The sequence below is a fragment of the Panthera tigris genome, chromosome C2 (genome assembly GCF_018350195.1).
Source record: "Panthera tigris isolate Pti1 chromosome C2, P.tigris_Pti1_mat1.1, whole genome shotgun sequence".
Classification (NCBI taxonomy): domain Eukaryota; kingdom Metazoa; phylum Chordata; class Mammalia; order Carnivora; family Felidae; genus Panthera; species Panthera tigris.
Genome location: NC_056668.1, coordinates 11,518,351 through 11,537,282, shown reverse-complemented (window position 1 = coordinate 11,537,282; position 18,932 = coordinate 11,518,351). Strand labels below are relative to the sequence as shown.

Below are 18,932 nucleotides of genomic sequence, written 5' to 3'. Positions count from 1 at the left end.
AAGCCATGAGAATTTTGATACTCATTCTTTCCTTAGTGCCGAGGTTCTCAGAGTGTGGTCTGGAGCCTCTGGGGACTCATTGAGACAATTTAAAACAGTCTGCAAGTTCAGATTATTTTTATAATGATAGTGGTTATTTCCTCTTTTTATTCTCATTCTCTGTAGGTGCACAGCCTGGTTTTCTAGTGGCTGTATGATGTTTGAGGACATCATCTCTTTGATGGCTAATGGTTTATGTGCTTGTATATGTCTGTTTCTTATAAGTTTCTAAGGTAAATTCTTCGGGATCCTCAATTTTTAAAGAGTATAAAAGAGCCCTGAAGCCAGAAATGTAGAGAACCCATGTCTTAGTGAACATGTTATATGCTAATAATAAAAAATTATGTATGCAATGCTTGTGTTATGCAGTTTTGGAAATACAGGAAGAATAAATTGTCAGCCAAATGATTTTTTGTGGTTGTTTTATGTCTTTATTCCTCAGAAATGATTAGATTCGGAACCAAGGTGTTCTTTTTGAGACACTGTAAGTCTCTAGTTTAGGAAAAGGATCTCAGTTACTGAGAAAGTTTATGGTTGTGAATTTGAACAACTTTTACAATAGGAATGATACCAGATACGGTGATTAATTTTACCATATTCAGTTCCCCCAGACTTTTGTAATCTGTGATGCATTTGAAGTATAATAACAACTAATGTTTACTGAACGCTTACTGTGTGTTTTCCCATGTAATGATTCATCTGCTCCTCCCAACAACTCTGCAGAATAGGTACTGTTATAATGGTTAGTTAACTTGCCCATGATCCCACAACCAGAAAGTGGCAGATCTGGTATTAGGGCCCATGCAGTCTGACTGGAGTCTGTGCTGTGAACCACTGTGCCATTTGCTATCTCTGCCTATGCGTGCTGTATAAATACTAACTCTCTGGGAGTGTATATAGGAAGTTCCCATTCAGAGGGCTCATACTTCAACCTCTTTGTTGTACAGTTGACTCATGAACAACGAGGGGGCTAGGGGTGCTAACCCTTAGACGGTCAAAAATCCAGATATACTTTTTCACTCCCCCAAAACTTAACTGGAAATAACCTACTGTTGACTAGAAGCCTTACTGATAACATAAACAGACTAGTGACACATACTTTGTGTGCTATGTGTATTATACACTGTATTCTTAAAGTAAGAGAGAGGAAAGAAAATGCTACTGGGAGAATCACAAAGAGGAGAAAATACATTTATAGTCTATACGGTATGGGAAAAAATCTGCATATAAGTGGACCCATGCAGTTGAACCCAGTTCATGGGTCAGTTGTACTGCATGGCAGTGGTGGCGGAATTGGGAGGCGTCCTGGGCCTGGTGCCTAAGCCAAGGGCACCAGCAAAGAGCTGGAGGTAGTTGGAGGAGAGACGGGACCTGTGAGGGCCAGACTCATGCCCAGGGTGCTTCTGGTCCAGACTTTTAATTGGATGTTTCTTTTCTTAGAGATTGGCTCTGCTTATAGCCTCTAAGAGGATATCTCCTCTTTTCTATCTTTGGAACAAGATAGATTTTCACAGTTTTCTCCTAGTCTCTGTCTTTGAGGCAAGCACTTATTCCATTTGAACTTTTCTGACGGTTTTTACTAAAAACTAGAAATGAGAAAATTGAAATGGGGAGGGTGTTCAAAGATACCCTTTTAGGAAAGTAACTCAGAACTAAATAAGCACAAATGTGGTACCGATGGGGGTCTTTGGAATTCAAATAATCAAGGTACTTCTGTAAGAGGGTAACTTGGCCTTGGTGTGGGCCCCTCCAGGCTCATCCTCTTTGGAGCTAGGCTGGGTGCTTTTTTTTTTTTTTTTTTTTTAATGTTTATTTATTTTTGAGAGAGAGAGAGAGAGAAAGAGCACATGAGCGGGGGAGGAGCAGAGAGAGGAGACACAGAATCCGAAGCAGGCTCCAGGCTTTGAGCTGTCAGCACTGAGCCCGCGCGGGGCTTGAACTCACAGACTGCGAGATCATGACCTGAGCTGAAGTCAGACGACGTTCAGCTGAGTCACCCAGGCGCCCCTAGGCTGGGTGCTTTGCTCGGAGAAGTAAGCCAGGCCTCTAGCCTTGAGCTAGAAGGGGGGAATGTCAACCAGAACCTGCCTTAGGAGTAGAGGATGTGCCCTCCTACCTCCTGTTTTGCTTCCGCTTGTCAGTCTTACTGCCACAGATCCCTTTCTAGCACCAAGAGCCATACTGGCGTGAAGTGGGAAGCAGGGATGGGGTCTGGGGATATTCCCCGCAGTTAGTGTGAAGGGGAGGCTCCATTAGTGTTAAAATTAGGCGTTACAGTACTTTCTCTTTCCAGTTGTACTTCCCTTGAAAGATTTTCTTTGCTCTGTGGCCATATCCGTTACTCTGTCCTGAACTCCTTGGGGGGGCGGGGGGGGGGGGGGGAGCGGAGGGGAGCTCGACTGTACAGGTGGCAGGCCCGGAGCCTCCCAACGGAGTAGAGGGAGCCAGAGCCTATGCTGGAGTCCAGCAGAAATGCTGGCAGGTGGCCCCTCCTTGCTGCTTCTTGGAACACCTCTGATTTAAAAGGTTTTTGAAGCTGAATCTTTAAAAATAATTCTGTGCAGAATCCTAAAGATGCTGACTGCAGGGGCCCGGGCAGTGGGAGGAAGGAGAGCAGGTGTTCCCTCTCACGGCTCCTTTCATTGGTGGCCACGGGGCGCGATCCAGTTGTGTTCATGACTACTGTCCCAACATTCTGGTTCGTTTGTGTATATCAAAAGCAAGGAGAGAAGAAGTACGTTTAGCTTTTATTATATACCTGCATGAAAAAGGGCTGTTTGTTTGTGCCAGTATTTTCATTTAAGCATTCATGTTTGTGGATTTATTTTGTACTTTTCAATTTTTTTTAATTACACAAAATAACATGTTTCTGGTATTACAGTCTGAGTGGCTTCATATTTACTCAGCTGCCCGAGTCAGAAGCTTATACCTCATCCTGAATTCCTTAACCCCCTTGTAATTATGGACTATTGATCTGGCTGAGTTCTCAAAGATCCCTCACTCCACTCCTGCACCAACCTTGGACCTGGTCTCTCTCCAGCCAGTCTTGCCCTCTTTTCATATCTTTTTCCACTGAAGCCCCAGTTTTCAAGCTTTCTCATATTAGGAGCCCTTCATTCAACTGAGGAGCCCCAAGTAGCTTTTGTTTATGTAGGTTCTGTTTATCGATATTTATTATAATATTAAAACTGAGAAATTACTCATTTTTAAACTTTTTGTTCATTAATTCATTTAAAACAAATAAACCTATTTATTACAAGTTTGGAGAAAGGCATCACAGTTAATTACACGACTTTGCTGGAACTGTGAACAACTTCTGGCAAAACTCAAAACAGTGTTCTCTTGAATTATACTCCCAGCAAATTGAATGTATAGTAGAACCTTGCACAGTCTTGTGTGGTTATCTGTAAGATGGAATTTGGTTTTAGGCTCAGATAATTATAAATGGATTTTCTCCCCTATGTGAATGTCCAGAGACATTTGGAAGTTACATGGGATAATTCCTCGTAGGAGACTGTTCTGAGCAGCCTGTTAAATGCCAGTGGTGCCTCCCAGTGAATGTGACAACCAAAAATACTAGGTTTTCCAATATCCATTGTGGAATTGCACACACCCATTGAGAACCACTGATTAATGGAATCTTGACTGGGTTTAAAAAAATTTTTCTTTAATGTGGGATGATCATTTTAAAAATAAATTACATTATAAAAGAACATCAAAAAGGAAGGACAAGTGCCTGTAATCCCACCACCCAGTATAACCAATATTAATATTTTGTTCCATATTTGTATTGCCTTTTTTTTGATTCTTCTATAGATAATTTTTCCCATTCAAAAAATGGGACCATTTAGGGATGCCTGGGTGGCTCAGTTGGTTAAGCGTCCAACTTCCGCTCAGGTCATGATCTCACAGTTTGTGGGTTCAAGCCCCGCATTGAGCTCTGTGCTGACAGCACAGAGCCTGGAGCCTGCTTCAGATTCTGTGACTCCCTCTTTCTCTCTCCCTCCCTCCGCTCCCCTGATTGTGTTCTCTCTCTTTCTCTCTCTCTCTCTCTCTCCTCTCTCAAAAATAAATAAATATTAAAGAAAATGAGATCATTTATAAATTATTTTTTTTTACTTGGCTTGATGCTACCTGATTTTACCTAATTCATATGCCTCTTTGAAAATCATAACATCATTTTTATTCTTGAATTGATCGTAAAATTAGCATAATCTCATGTAAGGTGCCAGGGGTACCTGGGTGGCTCATTTGGTTAAGCCTCTGACTTCAGCTCAGGTCATGATCTCAGGATTCACGAGTTTGAGCCCCACGTTGGGCTCCCTGTTGGCAGCACTGAGCCTGCTTCGGATCCTCTATTCCTCTCTCTCTCTGCCCCTCCTCCGCTTGTGCTCTCTCTCAAAAATAGATAAGTATTTTATAAAAAGAAATAAAATCATAACATTTTTATTATTGATTTGATTGTAAAATTAGCACAATCTCATGTAAGGTGCAAATAATGCATACTCCTGTCTCCTTTTAAAAGTGGTGTTAACATTGGGACAAGGGTGGAGGGATCAGAGCAAAGCCTGGATTTGTACGGAGTTGGGTGGCATTGGACAAGTGACTTACCTCTCAAACTCCACCCAGTTTTCTTGTCTCTAACAAGTATTAGAGATAATGCATGTTTTAAAGTTCCCTCCCTAGGGGTGCCTGGGTGGCTCAATCAGTTAAGCTCTGACTTTGGCTCAGGTCATGATCTCACAGTCTATGGGGTTGAGCCCTGCATTGGGCTCTGTGCTGACAGCTCAGAGCCTGGAGCCTGCTTCAGATTCTATGTCTCCCTTTCTCTCTGCCCCTACCCTGGTTGCACTCTGTCTCTCTCTGTCTCTCAAAAATAAACATTTAAATGAATGAATGAATGAATGAATGAATGAATAAAATAAAGTTCTTGCCCCAGGGTAGAGGGAGATCCCTGTCTGGCCCCTTGCTGATACAAGTGGAATGCAGGCTTCTGGAGGGCAGGGTGGACGTCTTACATACCTTTTTTTTTTGGTCTCTAGCACTAGCTCAGTACTTGATTCATCAACCCATCGAACAAATGCATGTGGCAAAAATTTGTTACTCTGTCTGACTGTGAATAAACCTTGTTTTCTTTCTATCATGCTTATACCTCCATCACAGGCAAATGACTATATTAATTATCATGTCAAATCTCAATAAATCTTGCCCCAAATGGGGTCATTCATTAGTTCAGGATAAAGATGTTTCTGAAGTTTTAGGCACACCTGATTGTTGCATTAATCTAGCTATGGCTTGAACATTATTATTACTCAGTATTCTGGCTAATTGATTGTGCAGCCCTACCATTGACACGTGTAATTAAATGAGCTTGCATTTAGCGTGTTCCTGAAGCCAGTTGTGTTTACCTCAGAGGCTGTCGGCTTGAAACCATGTCTTTAGGACTCATTGATCCCTTTGAGACATCTTCACAGGTATGCTTTTCTTTCATTGTGGATCTTTTTTTCTTTCAAAATTTTAGTTGCAGCTGTTAAGATAGGAGATTTAACTGTTCAGTCCCCTTGAATGTTTTAATTTTGTTACTATTGGAATTCTGAAAAATTTAATCTGAAAAATGATTGGACTGTTTTTAGGAGAGTTTCTGGATTCAGAAAGGCCCAAAGCATAGAGGCTGAAATAGTGGTTCTTAGCCTTTTGCATGCATCAGAATCACCTGAAAGACTGATAAAAAGTCAGGTTGGTGCCCACCTGGTTTCTTATTCACCATGTCAGAGCAGGGCCCAAGAATTTGCATTCTAACCAGCTCATTCTATATCCCAGTAGAGCAGGTCAGGGACCAGACTCTGGCAACCACTGAGCTAAAGTGTTATTGAAGTCACCTAAGGTGACAATATGGAGGGAGATGATGGAGCCCAGTGTGTTTCAGGAAAGTCCCTTTGTGCTCCCTGGAGATATTAGAATAATAAAGAAAAACTAGTTTTGGAACAGGAAGAGAAGGCAAACATGGGCATAAATCCTTGAAAATACTGTGTGATAGTTGGTATGGTTAAAATCAAGATAGCACAAGAGGGTTGGGAATAACTTAATTTTTAAAAGTTTATTTTACCTTTTAAAAAGTAAGTAATGAAATGCATGTTCACAAGGGAAAGTATATAAATACAGAAAATTTTCTATTCTAGAAGAGAAATTTCCTCATAATTTTGTCACTTGAAGATGTCTTCTGTTATTTTTTTTTTATAATTTCCATTCAGTAAGTCTTTTATGCACAAGATCTTTTATGCATATTTCTTCTTTTTTGATTTTGTCCCCTCAAATGAAGTTTTAATTATCCAACAATATATGCTCATTATAGTGAAAGAAAAAAGATCATAAAGAACACTTAATCTTTCCAGACAGACACACTGCTTTTAGCTTCCTGAAATTTTATCATTAGAGATCTTCCTATGAAGATACCTATTGTTAAATATTAACCCGAGCATATGGTTTTACTACTTAAGTTTTTTCTGCAATATCTTTTCGTGTCATTAATTTTTTTATGTTTATTTATTTATTTTTTTTTGAGAGAGAGAGAGAGACACACACACACACACACACACACACAGGGAGTGTGGGCGGGGGAGGGGCAGAGAGAGAGAGAGAGAGAGAGAGAGAGAGAGAGACAGAGAGACAGAGAGAGACAGAGAGAGACACAGAATTCGAAGCAGGCTCCAGGCTCCGAGCTGTCAGCACAGAGGCCGGCATGGGGCTGGAACCCACAAGCTGAGAGATCACGACCTGAGCTGAAGTCAGATGCCCAGCTGACTGAGCCACCCAGGTGCCCTTCTTTTCGTGTCATTAGATGTGATTCTGAAGCAACCTTTTTAGGTACAGAGTATCCTAATCTGATAAACATAATTTATACCTAAATCTTTTCAAACAGCCCCTGAAACCCTTCACCCTTAGGATGGAGTCCCTGAAGTGCAATTGGCAGGTCAAAGAGCATATAAAATCTAAGGCTCCTGATATAATTTACCAAACTGTCTTCAGAAAGGGCTTAGTAATTACTGCCCGGGCTCCGAGTCTATATCATTGCCATTTTAATGTTTGCCAGTTTGATAGGTGAAATACAGTATCTCCTTGTTTTAATTCTGTTCTTTTGAGGATAAGAAGCTTAGCACTTTTTTCATATGTTAATTGCTCGTTTATATTTCTTCTCTTTTGAATTTCTGCTCTTGTCCTTGTCACATTTTCTTCTGGAGTTAATATTTTTTATTAATTTATGTGAGCTCCTTACTTAGGGATTTTAATTCCTAATGTCAAATGCTTCAGATATTTATGACCAATTTTTTATTTGCTTTGAAAACTTGTGGTATGGTTCTTTTATAGAAGTGTTTAGTTACCTCCCCTGCCCCGCCCAGTCCATTATTATTTTCCATTTTTAAGGATTTTTTTCCCCCGTGATGTTAAACTAGAAAATTTTCTCCACGATTTGATAAAATGTTAACCCTTATTTTCTCTTAGCACACTTTTGTGGTTTCGTTCTTTCACTGAAATCTTTAAACCATATGTAATTTATTCTAGTGTGAGCAAGTGTGATTTACATTTTTTTTTTCATTTTAAGTGTTAGGTGATATGTTTTCTTAATATTTAATTATTCTGATCACGCTATGAAAACAGGCAAATTTAGATAGAAAGTTGGAGATAAGCATTAAGTTTTTATTTTTTTAATGTTTATTTTAAGAGCGAGAATACACGCGTACATGAGAGCACAAGCAGGGAAGGGGCAGAGGGAGAGAGAGAGAATCCCAAGTAGGCTTCTTGCAGAGCCCTATATGGGGCTCGATCCCATGAACTCTTGAGATCATGACCTGAGCTGAAATCAAGAGTCAGACACTTAATCGACTGAGCCCCTCAGGTGCCCCAATAAGCCTTGTTTTCACACTGCTTTGAAAACCACTGGGGAGGGGCGCCTGGGTGGCTTGGTCGGTTGAGCGTCCGACTTCGGCTCAGGTCATGATCTCACGGTCCGTGAGTTCGAGCCCTGTGTCGGGCTCTGTGCTGACAGCTCAGAGCCTGGAGCTTGTTTTGGATTCTGTGTCTCCCTCTCTCTCTGCCCCACCCCTGTTCATGCTCTGTCTCTCTCTGTCTCAAAAATAAATAAACGTTAAAAAAAAAAAAAAAAAAAAAAAGAAAACCACTGGGGATTCTGAGAAGGCTTTAAAGGGTTTGACATGGGAATATAGAAGTAGGAGAGCAGGGAAGAGCTGGGCAAGTATGTGGGCATTTGTAGTTCCAACTTCTCCCAAGAACTACAGACTTATATGGTCAGCGGGGCACCTGCTAGGCAGATCTTCTTGGGTAGCTAATAACAGGCTGTTTAAAATTAACATGGTCAAAACAGAATTCTTTTTTTTTTTTTAAGATTTTTTTTAAAGTTTATTTATTTTGATACAGCAGGGGAGGGTTGCAGAGAGAGAAGGCGAGAGAGAATCCCAAGCAGGCTGTGCACTGTCAGCACGGACAGAGGCTGATGTGGGGGCTCAGTCTCATAAACCACGAGATCATGACCTGAGCTGAAATCAAGAATTCAACACTTAACCGACTAACCCACCCAGGCGCCCCTAAAGATTTTATTTTTAAGTCGTCTCTGCATCCAACATGGGGCTCAAACCTACAAGCCTGAGATCAAATAGTTGCATGCTCTACTGACTGAGCCAGATTGGCTCCTCAAAACAGAATTCTTAATGCCATCCCTACCCTAATCTGCATACCTGAGACCTTCTCATCTTAGTTAATGGTGCCATTACCCACCCAAGTGTGCAGCAGGAAAGTGTCATAGCTATCCTTGTTCCCTCTCTCCTGCCCACCTTGAATCTAATCCATTCTTAGGTTCTGTAGGCTTTCTGTCCAAATATATCCTGAATCCGACCAGCCCTCATCATTTCCACTGTTAAAACATTAGTTCTGACCACCACTGTCTCACCTGAGTGTCTGCCAAGCCCTCCTTGCTGATTTTCTTGATTCCTGTTTAGCTGGGACCTATTCCACACAGTAGTTTCTACAGCATAAATCAGGTCTTGTTATTCTCCTGCTTAAAACCTTTCAAAGACTTCCCACACTTCAAATCCAAACCTCACTTTTAAGACATCCTTGTGGTCTGGCCTCTCTTGCCTCTCCAGTTTCCTCTTTCTACACTGTCCTCGTTTACTTTATACAAGCTCACCTGGCCTCTTTCTATTCCTTGAGCAGCAGCTTTTCTTTCTTTGGATCTTTGCATTGGTCAAACCTTCTCTAGAACTACCCAGAAAATACCCCAATGTCTTCTTAGAGAGTCTTTCCTTGACTACCCAGGCTCACGAAGAAACCCCAGACACCACCTCTGGTCATCACTTACCTTGTTACCCTACCTCAGTTTCTTTGGAGTGGTTCTCTGTATGTGAAATGATCATATTTATTTGTTGACTTATTTATTGGCTATCTCCTCATTCTGGAATATAAGCTCCCTAAGAGCATGGACTCTGTTTTGTTCCCTTCTCAATTCCCTTAGCCCCATGCCTGGCTCATGGTATTGGTGGTGGGTACTGTGTAACCATTTGTGGCACTGCTCCCATCCTGTGGCCCCTACCCACACTTAGCCAGAGCAGCTCGGCTTTTATATTTCAAGTTTATATGAGGTTTTGTGTACAGAAAGTTTTCTTGCTTAACAGAAGTTTGAAGATAATTTCCTTAGGAGATAGGAATTTAAGGATATATGAGAAAGAAAAGATTTTAATTTGACATTTGCCAGAGTGTTCCATTTACTTCCTAAATGTACTGGTATGTCACTCCTGACTTTTTAACCTGAAGGGGTAAGCATGAGAACAGCATAATGATTTTAAACATTTCTTACCCAAGAGTACTTTTTCTTTACATACCGAATTGCATACCATAGATGGTATTTATCCTATAATTAAGAAGATTATGAGATTGTATCCTCTTATGTTTACCCTTTTTAATGAGTGCCTCCTGAATCCCAAGCCAAAGCATGTATATAGCTTTATTGTGTAAATATTTGTGTTCTAGGTGTGTTATTTGTATAAATGTATATTCCCCTTGATTTGTATGTGTATGTGTAGTATTTGTGTTTTCTTTTTCCCCATTAAGTTGTAAACACTCTATTTTATGACCTTTTTTTTTTAGGTTTATATATTTTGAGAGAGAGAGAGAGAGAGAGAGAACATGAGTGGAGGAGGGGCAGAGAGAGAGGGAGAGAGAGGACCCCAAGCAGGCTCCAAGCTGTCAGCACGGAGCCCAACATGGAGCCTGACACAGAACCTGAACTCATGAACTGTGAGATCTACCTGAGCTGAAATCAAGAGTCAGATGCTTAACAGACTGAGCCACCCAGGCGCCCCTCTAGTTTATGACCTCTGTGCTTCCTTTTTAACTCCTCACTGCATTGGTATTCTGTTCTGTACCAGGTTGCTGCTCCCTTAAATGAGTTGGTTTTTGTGACACTTGTCTTGTGACAGTTTTATGTATTTTAGTTTTTGGCTACTGTGTGAATTAGGAATTTGTCCTAGTTGTATTTTAAGTTTTATTACTTTCTACATTTTAACCGGTAAATACAAAGAGATTGCCTTTTGTTTTTGCTTTATGTGTTTTCATGTTATTGGGAGCATGCAGTTTTACAACTGTTGTTTTCATTGTGGGTTATGAATCTTATGAAAATAAAATTTCTTTTTTTATCACATACAGCTTTTTCCTTGAAATTGTGCTTTATTAATTTTGTGACTCTTCCTTGCTTTTTGTGTTTTTTGATAGATCTTTACTCATACTCTCCACAGCAGCCTGTTGTTTGATAGATATAATATTCTTTTGCATTTTATTGTTTCTAAAGCAGGTATCTTTTAGTTTAAAAAATCACTTAACAGTTAATATTTAAAGATTGACATATAATTGACATAATATTATACTAGTTTCAGGTATACAACATAATGATTTCTACAGTTAATTTATTTCAAAGGAAAGTGGTAGATTTCATTCCTCTGGACATTTCTTGTTACTTTGGGTCCTGTGGGATATTTTTGTTGGCACCATTTTTTGAAGTTTTTATCAAGGAAGGGAATTTCATATATGTCTCAGGGTTCAGTGAGAGAGTGGCTGCATGTCCCTGAGTGCAGCATGTTGACCTGCACAGACTTTTGGAGAGAAGAGGAAACAAAACACAACAAGCAGTGGGCGAAGCAGTAATGAAAGGTATAGGCCAGGAGCACCTGGGTGGCTCAGTGGGTTAATCGTCCAACTTTTGGTTTCACCTCAAGTCATGATGTCACAGTTCTGGGATTAAGCCCCATGTGGGGTTTCATGCTGACAGCGTGGAACCTGCTTGGGATTCATTCTCTCTGCCCTTCCCCGACTCTCAAAATAAAGAAATAAACTTAAAGTTTAAAGAATAAAATAAAAGGTGTAGGTCTGAAAAATAAGGGACCAAGGTGATTATCAGACTAGATAATCAGCTCCTGGAGAATCAAGCTCATTTCCTATTTTTTTTTTTTTTTTTTTCTTCTTCTTTCCATTTTGTGTTTGCTCAGAGATCACTTGTTTATAGCTTGGAGTTTGCAGTCTTTTGAATGTTCTGAAAGTAAACTTGATAATAAATTGATTATAGTTCTATCATCTTTTTATGACTGATACACTAGAGAGAAGTTTAAAGTGAGTCATTCAAGAACTTCACCCCTGCTTGAACCTATGTGTTTGAGTGCCTGCTTTATCCGAGGTTGAAGCATTTTTTAGTTGGCAACTGATTTTTTGTAAGCAAGTCATTGAACAAGTTCACCATTCCTTGTTCTTTTGAAGCATTAATCATCTTCCCTCTGAGCTCTGGAAAGGTGACTGAATCTTGAGCCATTTGGCCCTTCACTGTGCAGGAAATCCACCCTGCTGAGGTGAATGCATGAAATACTTGTCTCAGTATAGATCTGAGAACTGGTTTGTCTCCTGTAATGCACAGATTGAATTCCTTGTCTGTTACTAAAGGGTACCTTTTGTGTCCATTTATAAAGAGCTGTGATCAGAGCTGTAAAAGTTACCATATAGATGACGTGGTTAACCTATTAAACTCTTGCTATTAAGCTCCTGCTATTAAACTCCTGCTGCTTAATGTAATTTTCAAATATTTTGAAATACCAAATGTAGACTCTGATCAGAGAGCTCAGGGACCAGTTTTTGAGTTGTGATGAATTTCTCTGTTTTCATTTTTTATAGTTGCTATCCATTTTAGAAACATTCACTCTGCCAGATAGGTTAGCAGTGTGTGCAGAAGGACAGCTTAAATAATGTGCATGTTTGCTGTTGAAGCAGATGCCTCTGAGTAAAGCTACCGGATCAAAGAGGAGAAAGAGTCCCATGTAATATCTGTTAGAGACTGTGAGCCCTTCAAGTTATTCTTTGTTTCCCATTCTAGGATTTAATTTTCTCTGTCCTAATAAAAGATTTTGATTAATTCTGTGTTAGTAGAATGCTGATAATGTGTAGCAGAATGTAAAGAAACGTGATTCAGTAATAACTGAGTTTCCGTGTGACTGCTTATCTAATCTAACATGTATCTCCTTTAAGAAAAGTGTCTGTGGTTAAGGTCAACTCACAGGTCAGACATTAATCTTGATTGTCAAGTGTTTGCAATCACTTATGGAGACTAAAGAGATCTTGATGGCACTCATCTGAGTACTGATTCTGTTGAATAGAAGACAGTCAGGGCCTTGGTCTCTTTCATGTTGCAGTTCTTATGAGGACCTGAAAGAATGAAAATTTCCAAAGATGGAATAGCATGATTTATGAGAGTATTTATTAAAATACAGGTAATATGTTAAAAATTAGCTTTATTTAGTTTAATCTAAGGTTAGCTCTTAGAAACTGATAAAATGGATAGTTTAAAATTTGCTAAGCTTTAGTTAAAGTCTGGATTTGTGGGTAGTTTCTCTAGAGTATCACATAATTCCCTTTGATTATTTCAGAAAGAGTGTTGTCAGGATGAAATAAAAACCAGTCATTCTTTCAAACCAGGCTTAATTGGAATGGCATATAAAGGGGAAAAATATCAATCTAGAGACAGGTGATTTCTTAATTCAGCTTTTTACTCTGGTATGAACAACAGAAAACCCACAGGGTCATTTTGATTGTTTTATAACTATAAAGAAGTTTTTACATGGTAGTTATGTTCTATTCCTGTTGAATTCTCGGTTAAGTAACTCCTGAGCTGTTGGCTTATAAAAATAGGCTAATTGAGAGATACTTTCTAAAACTAACTTTCTTTTCTTTCTCTAGTTAACCTTTTATTATGAAAAATTCCAACACCTACAAAAGCGAGGGGAGTATAAACCCCATGAACCATATCCATTACCCAGCTTTCGTAACTGTTAACTCTTGAACAATCTTGTTCCAGCTATCCCTCCAGGCCCCACTCCAGATTATTTTGAAGCAAATTCTAGACATCATATCATTCCATTAGAGTGAGTTGCTTTTGATAGTGACAGAAGTCATTTTCCCTGTTGGCATTAACACAGATGCCAGGGGCTGAATAGAATTTATAAGAAGATAGACTTGGCATTGAAGAGTTTACCTTTTAAGAAGGGTGCTCATATTTTCACTGGCTATTTTCTTCAAGTTTCTCTTGTCTTTCAACCTGGGGTGTGTTTGCAAAGTTCTTAAGTTCTTATCTGTTTGGAAATTCCCATAGCAAGTTCAGGTTTTGTCATCCCGTGCTGTTTTGGCTGTGCCTTATCTAAGTAGTATTGAGGGAAGAAAGAATTATTTCACTAAGAGTTGGCGTTGAGAGGAGTTAGATATATTCAGTATATTAAGGAGGTGCCCCTTAATGTTGTAATAATATACTGGCTTTTAAAGGTACATCACCATAATAGCTCTTAAAAAGTACAAATAAAACGCTTAAAAGTGATCTCGTGTCCTTGCCATCAGCGGGACAATTGAATTCCTTTTTTGAGGCAAAATAAAATTTTCTTTCAAGTCCCTGAGATCTACAAGTATTACTTGACTCATCTTTTGTTGTTAAACCTATTCATTTCCCAGGCCAGTGTGTCTTTTTGTGTATGTTGACCTTGCACTTTAAACTGAATTCCTTTCCTTTGAATGAGGCATAAAGCTGTCAGTTCATGTTGGTTAGTGTGAAAATAGAATTTTTACTTTTTCGGTGATTTCTAAATTTCAAGTGGTGTTAATAATAGTTTTTCAATTTACTCCTAAAAACAAAAGTAGATTCCACATCTTAAATAGAATTTTCGAAGTGTTTTCCTTCTACAACTAAAGCCAATTTTGCCTTAACTATTGAATTTTAGAGTTGAGTTCTTGAACATAGGTAACTGTGGGGTTCACGTTTCTGTTTTATGTTGTTAACAGTGACAGGGTACTTGGTGATTTGGCTGTATTGGATGCTGTAAGTACTGGACTGAGCTAGATCAGGAATCTAATTTGCAGAGTGATTAAATATGCCTCTACTTCTCTTCCGTGGCCAAACAGAAGTAATTATATTTACATTTTACCGATTTCACAGAGATGTTGTTAGAAGTACTATAATTAGATTTTTTTTTTTTTTAATTTGCAAAAATATTTGAACTGCTTCACAGGTGCTATATAAAAGCAAGGTGTCATCAACATCTCATTTTTCTTGGTTTGTGCTTTTCACACTAGAAACGTATATTACCATTTCTCTTTTTGGGTACAAGTTCTGATACATGTTTTGAAATTTGTTCTCTTAATGTTTTTAGCAGCTGGGATAGTATAAAAGCATTCTCGTGTCCTATTTTTAGTACACGGTGATGAGTCTGGATAGATGGCTAAGTTAATGGCAAGGCAATTGAACTGCGCTAAGTGCTCGCCTGCGTATCTCTCTGGCCTCTCCACTTTCAGGGTAGAGTTACTGTTTACAGTGACACGTTTCGCTCTCTCTGACTGGGAAGTCTGAATCCATCTGCCTGTTGCCTGGCTACCTTGAACTCAATTTTTGTCTTCTTTCCCTCTATTCTGTACCTTAAATTTCAGGATGGATGGTCTCATTGGTTAACTGCTGCGGGGAAGCAGAGTGCTAATAAAATCAGGATGAGATTCTTCACATATGGGGCATGCTCCGAGAGTCCTAGAACTAGTGAGTGAGCAGATCGGAGACTAGACTGCAGTTTTCCTGGACCCCCATAGTGTGTTTATGGGGAAAGCTGTTCTCTTTATCTGGTGTGGGTTGTTTTGTTTGTCAGTGGCTAATATGGTTGATTTTTCAACACCACTTGGACATGCTTCACGTATATTTCACAGAATATTCACTTTATTTTAGTCCTAACCATAGCTGGTCCAGTCTTCTACTTAATTAAGTTTAAAGAGTTTTAACCTCAGTAGTTAAACAACTTAGGCACTGCTTTGCTTTTCCGTAGGAGATGCTCTGTGATATATTTAGGTTTCCATGTTTCTAATTTGTAGATTTTGGAGTAGGAGTGGTAGTTTTTCAGGGAACAGGAGTGATTCTCACAGGGTGGTCTCCTTTGTTACATCATTTTGTCGACCAACTCAAAGGGTTAGTATCAGTTTCAACTGGAAATGAATTAACTTTTAAGAAAAAAGAGGCACTCCTGGGTGGCTCATTCCTTTAAGTGTCTCTTGTTTCGTCTCCGGTCGTGATCTCATGGTTCTTGAGGTAGAGCCCCACATTGGGCTCTGAGTTGATGGTGTGGAGCCTACTTGGGATTCCCTCTTGTGCTCTCATTCTCTATCTCTCTCCCTCTCTCTGCCTCTCTGCCCCTCACCTGCTCACCCATAGGCACACTCTCTCAAAATAGATAAACTTCAAAAAAAAAAAAAAAAAGAACAGGGCATCTGGGTGGCTTAGTTGGTTGGTTAAGGGTCCAACTCTTGGTTTCACCTCAGGTTATCATCTTTTGGTTCAGTTCGGGAGACCGAGCCCTGTGTTGGACTCCACACTGGCAGCAAGGAGCCTGCTTGGGATTCTCTCTCTCTCTCTCTCTCTCTCTCTCTCTCTCTCTCTTTCTCACTCTCACTCTCTCCTTCCCTTTCTGCCCTCCCCTACATGTGTGCTTTCTCTCTCAAAATAAAATAAAACAGCTGAGATGGCTTCTTTTAGGACAGTCTTCAGATACGTAGACAAGGACAGTCAGTGGATTGTGAATGTTATTCAGTGGCCACTCATTATATCATACGACTCGAATTGGAATCCTGTGGCCACCTTGCTTTTAAAATGTTCTTAAAAACAGCATGGGGGAGGGGAAGGGAAAAAAAAGAGAGAGAGAGAGAGAGGGAGGGAGCCAAACCATAAGAGACTCTTAGAAACTGAGAATAAACTGAGGGTTGATTGGGGGGTGGGGGGTGGGGGGGGGTGGGAGGGCGGGGAGGGTGGGTGATGGGCATGGAGGAGGGCACCTGTTGGGATGAGCACTGGATGTTGTATGGAAACCAATTTGACAATAAATTTCATATTAAAAAAAAAAAAAGCAGTGATAACCTGCTTTGGTACTGAGTAAATAAACAGGGAAGCCTCTGATGTTAAACTGAACTTGTTTGATTTTAAGGCCAAATAAATGAAGACTGTTTCTAAGAAAGACTTATGCTGTGTGCAGATAAAGAAGAACTCCTAAGTATTTTTATTGTTGCCTCCAAAATTGCACATAATCTAGAAGATTTATCCAAAAAAAAAAAAAAAAAACCCGCCACCTTGCGTATGTTAAGATATTCAAGTAAAATAAAGTCATCAGTGTTCTAATTCATAGCTTTTTTTCCCTTGAAAAGGCATATGTTTAAGCACCTGCTTCATTAGTTGGGACTGTATTTTTCATATTTCTGTCAGAACTCCAGATAACTGACTTGAAAATACATGACTAATATAATACCGTGAAGTTTAGGAAACTAGTAGTTCATTTCTGTTGAATTCCTTGAAACATCATTTGGAGTTAAAAATTCTCACGTTGGGGTGTGGGGTTTTGTGTGTATGTTTTTGCTTTGGTATCTGTTACCTTGGAGAATAAAAATTGGTTCCCAAATCTTTGTAGTACTACACTATAGCAGGAATCTCAGTGGGAAAAGACCCCTTTTTCAGTTCTCACTCTGTGCAGGTGCCCACTGAAGATGGAAGGGTAATCACGTGGAATTCTCAGTATTTACTTCATTCATTCATTCAGTAGACATTGTTTGTCTGCCTTTTATGGGCCAAACCATGTAACAGATGTAAGAAACAGGATGTAAGCTTGATCCCGTAAGCTTTCTGAGTCAGCTGCTTTCTGAGAAAAAGTAGTTTATAGTGGATCTGGTGTTAAGCTAAGAGCATGCACAAGCAACCAGAGGAGATTCGCTTAACCCATTTTAGGGTCCAAAGAAGACATGTGGCCCAAATTCAGAATGACAGGAAGAGTTAGCCAGGGCAAGAAGGGAGGACAGAGAGAGAGCATGGGCAGAAATCTGCAAATGGTAGGTAAATTCAGTTCTTTTTGTAAGACTGGTTCACTCGTAAATAGTTACAATCTGTGGTAGTCATATAATAAATAAAATACTTATGGTTGCCTAATGTAGATGTATTAATTTTGGGTATCTTTCCTTGATGTATTTCTACACACTGTCTAGGCTCATTGTTTTCCTTTTTGTTTTGTACTTGTTATGGTCAGTGACTACATTCTCTTGCCATATGTAATGTGTGTCTGTTTGGGTCTCCCCAAATGCAACTTCTTTGTTGCCTCAGAGGGGCAAATTGGAAAAAATAAATTGGTAAAGGTAAATCTGGTCTTGACACATTCCTATTAAATCTTTAAGTAGCTCTCTTGTCCAGGAAGAAGTGCTAGTAGGACATGGTCTGGTCCCAGCTCCCTCTGTCCTAAACCCTTGTCCATGGGATGGCTTCCTTCCCAAGTGTTCACACTCAACCTAGACAGTGATTCTGCAAACTTATCTTTATTCTCCAAAGCCTGTGTGCTAACTGGTGACCTTTCTACCATGTTCAGTTCATCAGTTTCTCTTCTCTGCTGCCTTTGTACCCTGGCCTGCTGTCTGTTGTATGAAGTCCGCTATGCCAGAATTATTTGTTTACTCTCTGTTCCTGCTCTAAATTTGAGCTCTTTGATGCAGGACCTGTATCCTTCTGTCTTTGAATTTGTAAGTTTATCACAGTAACTGTCATGTAATAAATAGTCACCATTTTACTTCAGCTGAGCAATGGTAATGTTTAAACATATAGTCATTGTTACATTTACTGTCTGATAATTGTGACTGAAGAAAAGTGCATTAAGGCACTGTTCCAGACTTTTTACTTACTAAAACTCACTTAATCCTCATTAAAGAAAAAGGTTATTCTCACACTCATTAAAATTGTGAGGAAGAGTTTATTCAAGACTGTTGTAATAGAGGAGAGAGATTGGGTTCAATTCTGAACACAGGGACAAGTGGGGGTTTACAGCCAAGGAGCGGGGTGAAGAGGGTCAGTAGAGGGAAAATTACTATGAAGAGCCATCAGGGCGGGGATTCTTGCTAAAGGCAGGCCAAGACTCATCCATCAAAGGTTCGGGGATGAGGAACTCGATCACATATCGAGTGTGATCAGATATCAAGGGTAGCGGGGTTCTCAGGAAACTAGCTTAGCAGGATTCTTGCTAAAATTGAGCTAGGCAGACTGAAGACCAGATGGGGCCAAAGCCAAGGCCTACTTGAGAGGAGGGCTTAAAGGAACTTGATTAAGGTGGGGTCAGGGAGAGTCTTTGTCATTATGGACCTTACAGTTAGCTACTATTATTACCAGCATTTTATAGATAAAGAATCTAGAACTTAGAAATAGCCTAAGCAACTCAACAAGGCTCAGAGGCAGTAAGTTCCAGAGCCGGATGCTTACCGGATGCTTTCCGTCTGATGACTTTAAACTGTTGATTATCTTCTGC

General features: G+C 39.8%; 1 protein-coding gene across 5 annotated transcripts in view; it reads left to right on the top strand.

Annotated features, from left to right (window-relative positions):
* The window catches only part of ITSN1 (intersectin 1), a 217,486-nt gene that overhangs the window by 22,135 nt on the left and 176,419 nt on the right, over window positions 1–18,932 (top strand). The gene's annotated exons all lie outside the window — the stretch shown is intronic.